Raw genomic sequence first — 12,943 nt, forward strand, 5'->3', positions numbered from 1 at the left:
CATGAGGATGTTGTAGGGTTTTGAGTGACATATGCTAATGGGTTTACGATGGCCAGGCTAATCATGAGATTTGGGTTCTGCTGGTCCACCATAGAAAGGGATTGCATCAGTATGCCATAAATGCCAAATTTATGGAGAGAAATTCATGTGCCCTTTCATTCTTTCTACTTTCTCTATGTGGGGCATGGAGGTTATTGGGCTGATCTCGTCGAAGGCTTCTAGCAGACATCAATTACTTCGCCAAGAGGGTGAAAGTTGCTTCATATACCAATCATCAAATCCTAAAAAAAAAAGAAAGAAAGAAAGAAAGAAAGAGAAGAAAAAGGAGAGGCCAAAGCGAAAACCCGCAAATGGCGCTTTGAGACCGAAGGGGGTTTGAGTTGAAAACCCGGAAAGGGCGGCTCAAATTTGGATCCAAGTGGGGCATACAACAGTCTTGCTATACCTGAATTAACAATGAAGAAGTATGCTACGTCTTGGGGCATCAACAAAGTGCTTCGGATCTCCTAAACACGTATTGAGCTCAGAAAAGTCCTCAAGAAGTTGGTACAGAGAAGCTCAAGCTGCGATATCTGGGGCACCTAGTTTTCCATTTTGAATTTGATATATTTGAATAACTTATTCGTTTTGAGTTAATTTCCTTCTTATTGCATTTGCAATCTTTGATTAATTTATCCATTTCGAGCTATGCTTCTAATCAATTTCCTTCTTGTTCATTGTTTTGATTTTTTTTCAAGCATTTTGTATTGAAATAATGATTAATAGACTAATAACACTTTCACAAAAGAAGTTTTGCATATTACTCTGGAAGCTTCTAAACAGTATAGGAACCTGAAACAGGACCATCATTTAGAACTCACCAAGCCTAAGGTTTGAAAATGTTTCTAAATTGCGACTATCTCTTTGAATTTTATGTCGAATATATCGGTTGAATAAAGAGGCAAGATATTTCGTCAGTGATACAACCTCGACAAATGACGAGCAATGTCAACCTAAGTGTAAGAGGGGGTCATTCTCGAGAAAAAATGATACTCTGCATTCATGCAAATATCGAGCATATACAATGGGTCATTACACCCAAGGAATGGTGTAACAGATCAAATTGATTGAAGATGAAACAAATCCTATACCTTGAGTTGCAGTGGGTTGGATAAGCAAAAAAAACTCCATAAAGTTTGAGTGGGACAAGCTTGTCGAGCAGATGAGATTGTTTCTTCGAGTTTTCTATGCCAGCTAAACAAGACGACAGAATAATGCGTCAACAATAAAACCTCGGTGAATGATGAGTAATATCAAACCAAGCATTAAAAATGACATTTTGCATTCACACAAACGTCATTCATACACATCTACCTAGGAGCATTTGGCTCAATTGAGTCACGGCATCTTAATCATTAGGCATGAACTCATACACATTATACAGGTTAAGTTCTTCAAGGGACAATGAAGATTGATGTGCCTTAATCCCCTAAGCAGTAGGGTAACAGGCTAAAGCATAGCAGATCTGACCTTCGCTGAAGTAGATCCAAGATGATTTGGCATCTCTGTATCAGGCGGGGAGCAGATCGAAGACATAGCTGATTTGGCTTTCACGTGTTTACGTTGAAGTAAATCTAAGATGATTTGGCGTCTCTGTAGCGGCGGAGAGCAGATCGAAGATTGCAGATTTGGCATCCCTATGTTTATAGGGAAAAGATCGAAGATAACAAATCTGACATTACTATGCTTACAGTGAAACAGATTGAAGATTTCAGCATGGCATCCCTGTGTTTATAAGGAACAAGTTGAAGATAGAATATTTGACCCCCTAAGCAGTAGGGAAACAGATCGAAGGTGATGAACCTTAAACCCCTAAGCAGTAGGGTAATAGGTTGAATTTATAGATCTTAACCCCATAAGCAGTAGGGAAACAGATCGAAAGCAACGAGCCTTAACTCCCTAAGTAGTAGCGTAACAGGCTAAATTTACAGATCTTAACCCCCTAAGCAGTAGGGAAACAGATCGAAGATGATGGGCCTTAAACCCTTAAGCAGTAGGGTAACAGGTTGAATTTACAGATCTTAACCCCCTAAGCAGTAGGGAAACAGATCGAAGGCGATGGCCTTAACCCCCTAAGTAGTAGGGTAGTAGGCTAAATTTACAAATCTTAACCCCCTAAGCAGTAGGGAAACAGATCGAAGATGATGGGCCTTAAACCCCTAAGCAGTAGGGTAACAGGTTGAATTTACAGATCTTAACCCCCTAAGCAGTAGGGAAACAGATCGAAGGCGATGGCCTTAACCCCCTAACAGTAGGGTAGCAGGCTAAATTTACAGATCTTAACCCCCTAAGCAGTAGGGAAATAGATCAAAGACGATAAGCCTTAAACCCCTAAGTAGTAGGGTAACAGGTTAAATTTACAGACCCTAAACAGTAAGGAAACAGATCGAAGGTGACAAGCCTTAAACCCCTAAGCAGTAGGGAAACAGATCAAAGGTGACAAGCCTTAACCCCTAAACAGTAGGGTAACAGGCTAAATTTACAGATCTTAACACCCTAAGCAGTAGGGAAACAGATCGAAGACGATGGGCCTTAAACCCCTAAGTAGTAAGGTACCAAGCTGAAAATTATAACTTTCTTCTCCCTGAAATGGCACTGGAGAGGCTCGAAGCCACTATTCGTACCTCCTTGAAGTTTCAGCGGATCTCTTCTCCTTGAAATGGCTTGGAGCGGTTAAAAGCCACAGCAGATTTCCTTGAAGTTTCGGCGGAGAAGATTGAAGTCACAAGTCTTATTTTTCTGAAGTTACAATGGAATGGATCGGAGCATCAAAATGTAATAGACTGAAGTGAGGCTACATGAAGAAGTGGAGCACAGAAGAAGTCGAGACCGGGTGAGACTAGGCAAATTTGGCCCTTTTTAAGTCTTTGCTCCATTCTCGTTACACGACAATGAGCAAAGAGGGGCAGCTGTAGAGGCCCAAATTTGCCCGGCCCAACAAATTAAAATCAAACCTAAATCCTACCTAATTCACAAACCCAATTACAAAATCAGACCCAAAACTAAGCCCAAATAATAAAAACCCTAGCCCAATACAACCTAAACTTATTTTTTTTAAAAAAAGACAAAAACCTAGCCACTTTGCCTCCTACTTGCACCTACTCCACCACCTTGCCTCCCACTTGCACCTACTCCACCACCTTGTCTCCCACTTGCACCTACACCATCAAATGGAGAAGAGACATAGAATGATAAGAAATGTATGTAAGATGGCTAAAAAAGCAAAACCAAAAGTCCATTGTAAAAAAAAAAAAAGAGGAGGAAAGAATTGTATTTTTGAAAGGTTTTTTTGATACAAAAAAAAAAGAGAAGAATGTAAAAGCAAAATGTTTGCAAGCAAATCTGAAATAAAAAAAGCGAGTATTGAAGAAGAAAAGATTCAAACGCGTTAATGTTTTTATTTCTTTTTTCCTTTTTATTTTCACTTTTTTTGTACATATAAACATTTTTTCTTTTTTTCTTTTCTTTCAAAAATAGTATACATATATTTAGATATAAAAATAAAAAAGAAAACAAAAAATAATATATTTTTTAAATTCTGGCCATCGCGCACGGTGGCCGGTGATGGCGGCAAAGATGGCAGACGGCACCGGTCCGACGCCTGGGTACTGACCGGACCATGGCCGGAATGGGGAAAGAGGGAGAGAGTTGAGAGCTTTGTTTTATTTTTATTTTTTTATTATTTTTACTATTATTTATATTATTATTATTTCTCATGTATATATTATTATTTATATTATTATATTATATATACCCTCTCCATATTTATTTATATTATTACTATCATTATTGTTACTTCTATTATTTTTTATTTCTGACTACTATTATTATTATTATATATATGTATTATTGTTTGTATTATTATTATTATTATTATCACCCCTATTGTTATTACTTTACTTTTGTATTCTAATATGTTATTAATATTACTCATATTTTCATTATTTTTGCTATTACTATTATTATTATATATTAGTGTATATTTTTATGTATATATATATTTATATATAGTATTGTTTTTTATTACTTTAATTTAATATTTTTATTATATTTGCTTTTTGCATTTCTATATTTATTATTATTATCATTATATCCAACCCAATAATAATTCTTTCATAAAAGTAATATTCCGTATTTGGTAATTCGAGACAATCGTGCCCTAACTTACTGGGTTTCGATTTTTCTCCTTTAACCTAAATAACGGAATACTCTTTTAAATCGCGACATGAGTTTTGAAAAATGCTTATTCTCGGAGATACGAGGTGTTGTGCCCTAACTTACTGGGTATGGCATTTTGTTACCTCGAAATAAGATTTTTGCAAGTAAAGGCAATATTCGGTGTTCAGAAATTCGAGGAAACGTGCCCTAACTTACTGGGTTTCGATTTTCCTCGTTCACCTTAACTAACTGAATAACCTTTTGAAATACACGAATTTTTATATAAAAGGCAAGCTCGCTCTCGAAAATTCAAGATGTCATGTCCTAACTTACTGGATGTGACATTTTATATTGTGAGATGAAAAGGTCTTTAACATTTGAGCATTTTCTTTACAAAAAGGGATCGTATTTTAAATTCTTTCAAGTTTTCAAATTTTCGACACTAAGACACTAATTAATCAACTAGGTACCAATTTTGGGCGTATCGAGGGTGCTAATCCTTCCTCGTACGTAACTGACTCCCGAAACTCATTTTCTGATTTTCGTAGACCAAAAATTATCGTTTTAGTAAATCTTAACTTTTATTAAAATGATTAATTTAAGGTGATCCGATCATACCTCATCAAAAAATATTGGTGGCGACTCCTCTATTCATTTTCATTTCCAAAAATCTAAGTCGATTCCCGTTTTTCCAAAAAAAAAGGTTACGACAACCATGTTTTCATTGAAAACCCTTCTTGATGTAAAACTCATTAAAGCGTTATTGTAAAACTCATGGTTTAATTAAAAATCTTTGAGAAGAATATTTTCGTTATAGATTAAAGTGAATGGAAGCTGTGCACCAGGTAGGAAACCAGAAAAGAGGAGGTGAGTCTATTGGACTGCTTAAGTATCAAGCTCTTCATGGATCCAATCCTAGACATTCACACATCCATTTCCACGCTTAAAGCATATTACTTGTCCACGAACAACAAATTAAGTTTAAGTCCATTTAAAATATTTATTTTCTTTGAAAACATTTACGTTGCGGAAGCTTTGCTCAATAATCGTGATATTTTGAAAATAAGTAACTTTTATAAAACGCGCCCTAGAGCTAACCAATTTAATAACCCAAAATATTAAAAAAAATAAAAAGAGCGGCCTTATTACAACTTAAACCAGAATAAAAATAATCAAAATAATAAATGCGAAACTTATTTTAAAGAAAACAGAAACTTAATCTTCGTGGCCACTCTGAATCCCGCCCAGCTCCAAGTCCACCAACTAGGGCTCACCTGCAAGGATGGAAGAGAAAGGGGGTGAGTTTGGAAAACTCTGTGTGTAAAGTATCCTAACCAAAGCCCAAATCAGTTCAAGCTTTACTGGGCCTAAGCCCTATTCAGAAATCAGTGTTAACTGGGCCTTAGCCCATATCAATATTAATCTGGGCCATAGCCCCTTACAGTATCAGAGTATATTGGGCCTAGCCCATATCAGTATCAATTTGGGCCGTAGTCCTATTACAAGTCGAGATATATTGGGCCTTAGCCATATTAACACAGTTGGGCCCATTTCAATACAGTTGGCCCATAACAAAACAACCTCATATGATTAATGCATGATAACCCCATCCAACCCTGCACTTGCCTCTGTCCATCCCTACACTTCCTGTGGGGAATAAATCACCCACGCCATCTCTACACTTACAGTGTTAGCACCGGTTGCGGCACTAACTATAATCCGCAGCAAAGCTGCTTATATCAGAATATGTGGCATAGCCATAAGAACGGGTTCTTCCTCCATAACATAACCCAGATCCCATGCAACAGATATACATGTCATGACATACAACAAACAGAATCAGAAAATCATGCATTTAAGTCAAAATTAACCCTAGGCACATCAAACCCTTACCATATTTGGCCCTTAACACCTTAGGCACTAAAGTTCTTACCTTTGCCGGAAAAATGGACTAGATCTAATTCTGGTCGTTCCAAATATCCAAGCCCTCGATTAGTAGCCTTCCACACTAGAGCAAAACAAATCAAATAACACCACTAAACCCTTTTAGTTTAGTCGACAGGCACCCTTTGCATATAAGGGTTTTCGACTTTTCTTTAAATCCCGAAATAAAGAATGGAAATAAGATTCCGAGTACTTACCACCAATGATGTACTTGTCAAGAGCGTTTCAAACACTTCCCCAATCTCAGATCCATAGTGAATCTAATCTTAAAATGCGAGTAGAGAATAGAACTAGATATTAATTCCCGAATCACTATGACTTATGAAGGTTTCGGCTTTTGTGAGTGATCGGTTAAGGTGATTGAATGGGAGAGGTTTTTTTCTTTTATGATTGGTGAAGCAAAGAAGATGGGAAGATGACGATAAAAGAAAGGAGAGGAATGGTTTAATGGCCTCGGCTTGAAGAATTAAGAGAGCAAGAGAATGAAAAAGAGAAGAGAAAAAAAATGAATCATAAAGGCCAAAAATAAATGGCACTTATTTGCTATGGCCGAATGAGTGCATTTCGGTATAAATCTTCCTTTTAAATTCCAATCCCCTGAATTGCTCATTGATTCTTGGCCAATTTCAAAGTTTGAATTTCATTCAAACTCCTAACCGCTGATCTGTAGCCTTATCCACCACTTCATCATGCTGCTAAGAAGAGCTTCGGTCCCCCACTTATTCATCATGCTGCTAAGAAGAGCTTCGGTCCCCCACTTAAACAACAAAATTGGTAGCCCATTGCGCGTACAACAACTCAAACTCCAGACCTTAATCCACTCTTGTACCTACGTTCGTGTTGCTGGCCACTACACCAAGCTTCCTTCCTTACTAATATATGGTTACAATTAAATGTAAACCTTACCTGCTTCAATTCTGGCCCGCTTTAAAAATAAAACAGAATTCACCTTCCCCTGGAATTGAACTCATAACCTCACGGCAAGCCTAGCACGCTGCTGCCACTGCACTAAAGCTCTTCTTATGATGTAATCTACTCACAATTAATTATAATACTTATCTACTGCAGTCCCGGTTCGTTTAAAAATAAAACAAGATATCGCTACTTACCAGACTCGAACCCCTAACCACATGCACACTCTTAACGCCTCCTTACCACTTGACCACATGCCTCTTTTCTGTCACCTTTCCTCCCAAGATATTTATAAGGCCTCCTTGCGGAAAATCCTTGATTGTAAAAAGAACAACCATTGGCGCACGCCGTGCCTTAAACCCAGGCACCTCCCACGCCTTCCTAGCATGCTTAGCCACTGGGCCAAGTGCTCCTTTATGCTAAAATGCAGCCCAAATTATTATTAAGGCCTACTGCCCAGATTTCCTAAGGTAGCATAAAATTAAAATTTTTCTAGAGTCTTAAACACCAAAACAACAATACTTTTATAAATATATATATATTTTCCCTATCTAATAATAATAATTATAATAATAATAATTTTCATAAAAATTTTTGAAACATACATGCAGTAATATTTTTCTAATAATAATAATTTTATCTCATAATACTAATTAAAATTTCGTAAAAATTTAAAATATCCGTAATAATAAATACAGTAAAAACTTTCTAGTAGTAATTTAATTCAAATTTTTTTCCTTAAACGATAATATTTAAAACTTCTTAATTATTCAGGTTTTCTTCTATCCGAATCCCAGACTCAAGGCCCAATTCTTTCTAGGCCCAATTTTTGGGGCGTTACAGAGAGAGCAAATATTCTCTAAATTTAATTTATGGTGTGCTAATTTAGAATATCAAAACCCCAATATCCAGAAAATTTCATGGAATCCATGGATTCAGGTACGCTTCCGCATATAGTTATGTTATTTATTTATTCTTGATTATTTGACATGATAGATCCTGGTTTACAGTTCTAATTTTATATTGATATTATTTAAAATTCTAACAAGTGTCATCCGAGCTTTGTCATGTTGAATCATTGAGAATGAATTGATTCTTTATTAATTTTGGATTGATTCATTTTTTAGATCTTATAGATTTGATATTTCTATGTTGAATCTTTGAAATTCTTGTAAATATTTCTATGATTCAATCTTTTTAGGGTTATTTTTTATTTGATTTCCATTTAACAATGAATCTTGGATTAAATATGGTTTTGATCTTTTAAGATTTTCTTGTTTAGAATGTTTTAATTGCAATTGCATAATATAACATTCTTGATAATCTTGATTTATTATATGCAAATCTTGATTTATAATTTTCAGATTAATTCTGCAAATCTAATAATTTATTTTAGATTAATTTTTATGGCATTATGTCAATTATTTTGCTTGTTTTAGCATGTATGCGCATATAAAACAATGCAAAATATAAGCTGCCTGAGGTTAAAATCTAATTTGCTATTTGTATATTATGCTTTTGCTCATGATTATGCTTAATAATGAATAAATGAAAGTTGTTAAGATGGTTTTTTTTCACACTATTTGTTTTAAATTTTCTATTTGTGGTTGAATCTATATGAAATTATCATCTTTTGTCTTAATTCATGATGAATTATAATCACCATTGAATTCAATTCATATATACAAATAATTACTTTTGGTTCCTGCTATAATTATTTTATTTAAGTTTTAGTCCTTATAGAACCCGACTAAAATTAAACTCTTTGGGGTTTTTTTTAATATTGTGGCTATGAATTTTCATAAGTGGTTGTGCATATGAAGGCTTTTATATAATTTGGAATTCTTTTTATATTTAGTGGTTATGGATTTTTTTTAAAGAATTTATGCGTATAAAGAAGTTTTATGATAATGCCTTTAGTCATGAATATAAATTTGAGTTTACATGAAATATGTAAGGCAAGCCAGTATTATGTTTATATTATTATAATTGTGTGTATATATATTATACGCGTATTAATAATTTTGAGGATTAATGCATAATTATAGTTTGTGTGAATAGGTATTTATAACCATTATTCAATAAGATATTTTTTATAGTTTAATTAGTGAAATTAAGTTTAGATGGATATCGTTGAAGTTGTTAAATTTTTTTTTTGTTATGGTTATATATTCAATTTTATGGGCGCTTTGGTGCAAGATAAATTAATCTTTAATGTTTAATGCTTTGCATCATAGTTGCTGTTGAAATTTACCAATTGTGCCGCCTATTTTGATTCCTTTTTTTGGCACAATTGCTTATTTTTAAGTTATTAATATTAGTCGATGAATTTCAATTATCTATGCTGCCAAGATATAAACACATATATTTAGTTTTAAGTTTGGTCGAATAATATTTGGGTTTGACGTATTATTATTTCTAATATTCAGTTAAATTATATTGATATAGTCTATGGTATGAATTATGGGGTATGTCAACTATTATGGTTTTATTTATGAGATATATTGACTTGAAGTTTTTTATTTCAAGTATTCTTTTGAATCTCTGTTTAATCATAAATACAAATTTGGATTTACGTGATATATGTAGGGTAAGTTTTTTTTCTATTTGATTATGAATACATGTATATGAGTAAATTGCTTTGGTGTTTTTATCAATGCCAAAATTATGAATACATGTGCTTATTAATTATTTGGCTTTGAACCACTACATTATTTTTGTTTAGTTTTGATATATATGGTTTTGGAACAAAAAAGAAATAGACAAAAATTAAGGCTTTCGGTTTTTTATTGCATTATTAAGACAACCTTGTTTTGGGTTATTTCGGAGTCTATAAAGCAATGAAAAAAATAGTTTTGACATTTGACTATTGGAGAAATTTTAAATTTGAATATTGGTATGTTTATATATATTTTAAAATAACTTAATTAAAGCAAAAAGTCACCAAAGTGATTTCTTTGTATAAATTATTTTGTTTTAAAATATAAAAGTTTGTGTGCATGTAACTTAAGTTATGTTGATATTGATCGGCCCAAATGAAGATTAATAATATTTCATGTGCAACTATGATAATAAACATGTGGCAATTATTCAGTTTTACATGTGAGTAATAAATTGGCTCAAAGGAAGATTCATTGTTCGACATGTTCTTGTTGTCAATGTTTGATTACTACACCAATATATCACTTATAAGTTAATATTTTGTCCAAAGATGAAATATTAATGGAGTGTCTGATATCTTAAGATGAGGTTTACCTTTATTCAAATTATTTTGGTTTAAATTTTAAGTATTATGTGAAGTTGTTTATAGTTTATGATTTATTCAACTATTATTATATTTGCCAACTTCACTTTATGTTGTTTTGGGATAACTATATATACATATATATAATTATCTTTTAATTTGATTGAAAGATGAAATTAAGGTAAATATTTTGAAATAAATAAATTCAGATTTTGGCTTTTAATTAAGGATATCTAATACTTTAAATAAATTAGTTGAAACAAAATGCCGCCAAAGTGACCTTTTTTGTGTAGATTAGTTTATTTGAAATATTAAGATGATTATTTGTTTTTGTGATTCATGTGTTTATTAATTGACCCAAAGGTAAGTTAATATTTGAAAGAATTTCAACGACATATGTAGTGATAAATGTGTGACAATTATAAGGTATTTTATGTGAGCAATAAGTTAGTCCAAAGATTAATTCATTGTTTGACATAATTTATTGTCAATGTTTGATTGCTACAACAAGAGTACCGCTTACTGTTAATATTACTGTCCAAAGACTTGATATTAATGTTGTTTTTGGTACCTTGAGATGGGATTAGCCATTATCTTGAATTTATTGTTTACTTATGAATATTACTTTAAGCTTGTTTTTGTTCTATATTCAGCTAATTCATCTTTTGTTGCCACAATATCTACTAATATAAATTCTATACCCATACCTAATGGGACTAATTTCAATGAATGGAAAAGGCACTTACTTATAATGTTTGGTTGTATGAACATAGACATTGCACTAAGGGAAGAACAACCTACACCTCTCACTACGGAAAACACCCCTTATGTTAAAAGGGATTTTGAGAGGTGGGATCGTTCAAATTGCATGAGTCTAATGATCATGAAGCACAACATTTTAGAAGTCTTTAGGGGCATAGAATCTAAAAAGATTATTTAGGCCAATGTTTCCTTGACAAAATTGAGAAACGTTTTGCTAAAAGCGATAAGGTTGAAATGACATCACTTATGACTTCTTTGATGTCTGTAAAGTTAAGGGTTAAGGAAATTCTGAGCGATCTAAGGGCTATGAGTTTTATGATCCTACAATTAGGAATATTTTTGAGACGAGAATTGCAACATTCTTTGAGGATGTTGAGTTTGGGGGGAGAAATAAGGTTAGAGACATTGCTTTTGAGGAGGAATTGGATTCTAACTCAGTTCCTACTATTGCTTTTGATGATATTTAGGTTCTCATACCTATTATTGATTAAGAAGTGAATCTAGAACCTCAATAAGACAATGTTGAACTACTCCTTATTCAAGATGAGGTAATTGTTCCAGAAGAACAAACTCAACAACCTCAAGAATGAATGTCATTAAAAAGGTCCACTAGAGAAATGGTTATAATGGCTTTAGTGGAATATTTTGAAATTAAGATACATCAGATGAATATTAAGTTAATGGTTTCTCAATGGTAACATTGATCATACATTTATATGGAGCAATTAGAAAGCTTTGTGTCTAATGATGCAAAGATTATGATTTGCAAATAACTTCATCTATGGGCTTAAGCAAACTTCTCATCAATAATATTACAAATTTTACCAAATGATTATCTCATTCGGTTTAGAGATGAATTTTATTGATAATCGTATATACCATAAGTTTAGTGGGAGTAAGGTTCTATATTTGGTTTTATATGTTAATAACATATTGCTTGTCAATAATAAGTATAGCCTCAATCAATGCCCTAAAAATGATTTTGAGATTACAAAAAAAATGCATTAGATTTTTTACATTTTAGCAGTAGAAAGTCTAATGTATGTTCAGGTTTGTATACATTGGAATATTGTGTACACTATTGGGATGTTAGTAGATATTTTAAGCAACCCTGGTTTAGATCATTGGATAGCATCCAAGAGCGTTATAAGGTATTTTCAGAGAACAAAATATTACATGCTTACATATCAAAAGTCTAATCAGTTAGAGATCATCAGGTGTATAGACTCTGATTTTAATGGAATATGGATACAAGATTTTGTCACTAGGGTGCAAATTATGAAAACAAATTGCAGTCATTTATATAGCAACAGGAGCACATCAAAGTAAAACACATAGACTTTAAGTTCCTAGTTGTTAAAGTAAAAGTTTAGAGTGGTTAGGTGCTTATAAAACATATTAGGACAAACTCCATAATTGCGGATCCACTTACTAAGGAACTACACCTAAGGTTTTATAAGAGCATACTGCTCATATGGGTGTAATGTCATTGAAAGGATATTTTGTTTTAGTGGGAGTTTGTACTTTTAAATGCTTTTATGTTATAGACACATTTTTAGTTAATTCAGTTTAAAGATATTAAGTTTATTTTCTACAGAAATAAAGTTTATTTGGTTTATTCACATTCTGATTTTGTAAGGTTTGATCTCACTAAGGAGGACCGGTTGGAAATAGGCATGTTTAGATCATATTGCATGTAGTTTCCATGCTACACATCCATACTTGATCTATGTCATTTGGTTGTGTTAATATACGTGATCATGGATGGATTTAGTTACGATATATGTAACGAAATTTGCCTTGGTTTTATGTTAACATAATTAATGGACGAGATTGTTCAGAATACCTTTTGGATATGATAGTAAAATTTTGAGCTTATAAGGT

General features: G+C 33.1%; 1 long non-coding RNA gene across 1 annotated transcript; it reads right to left on the reverse strand.

The window, feature by feature from the left end:
- Positions 1-5,255: 5,255 nt before the first annotated feature.
- On the reverse strand, positions 5,256-6,863 carry LOC107956489 (uncharacterized). Its single transcript, XR_001700123.2, has 3 exons — positions 6,339-6,863; positions 6,131-6,205; positions 5,256-5,471 (listed from the first exon to the last, which is right to left on the reverse strand). It is a non-coding gene; the product is annotated as an uncharacterized lncRNA (long non-coding RNA).
- Between the last annotated feature and the right edge of the window lie 6,080 nt (positions 6,864-12,943).

This window comes from Gossypium hirsutum, chromosome A07 (assembly GCF_007990345.1).
Source record: "Gossypium hirsutum isolate 1008001.06 chromosome A07, Gossypium_hirsutum_v2.1, whole genome shotgun sequence".
In the NCBI taxonomy this organism is placed as follows: domain Eukaryota; kingdom Viridiplantae; phylum Streptophyta; class Magnoliopsida; order Malvales; family Malvaceae; genus Gossypium; species Gossypium hirsutum.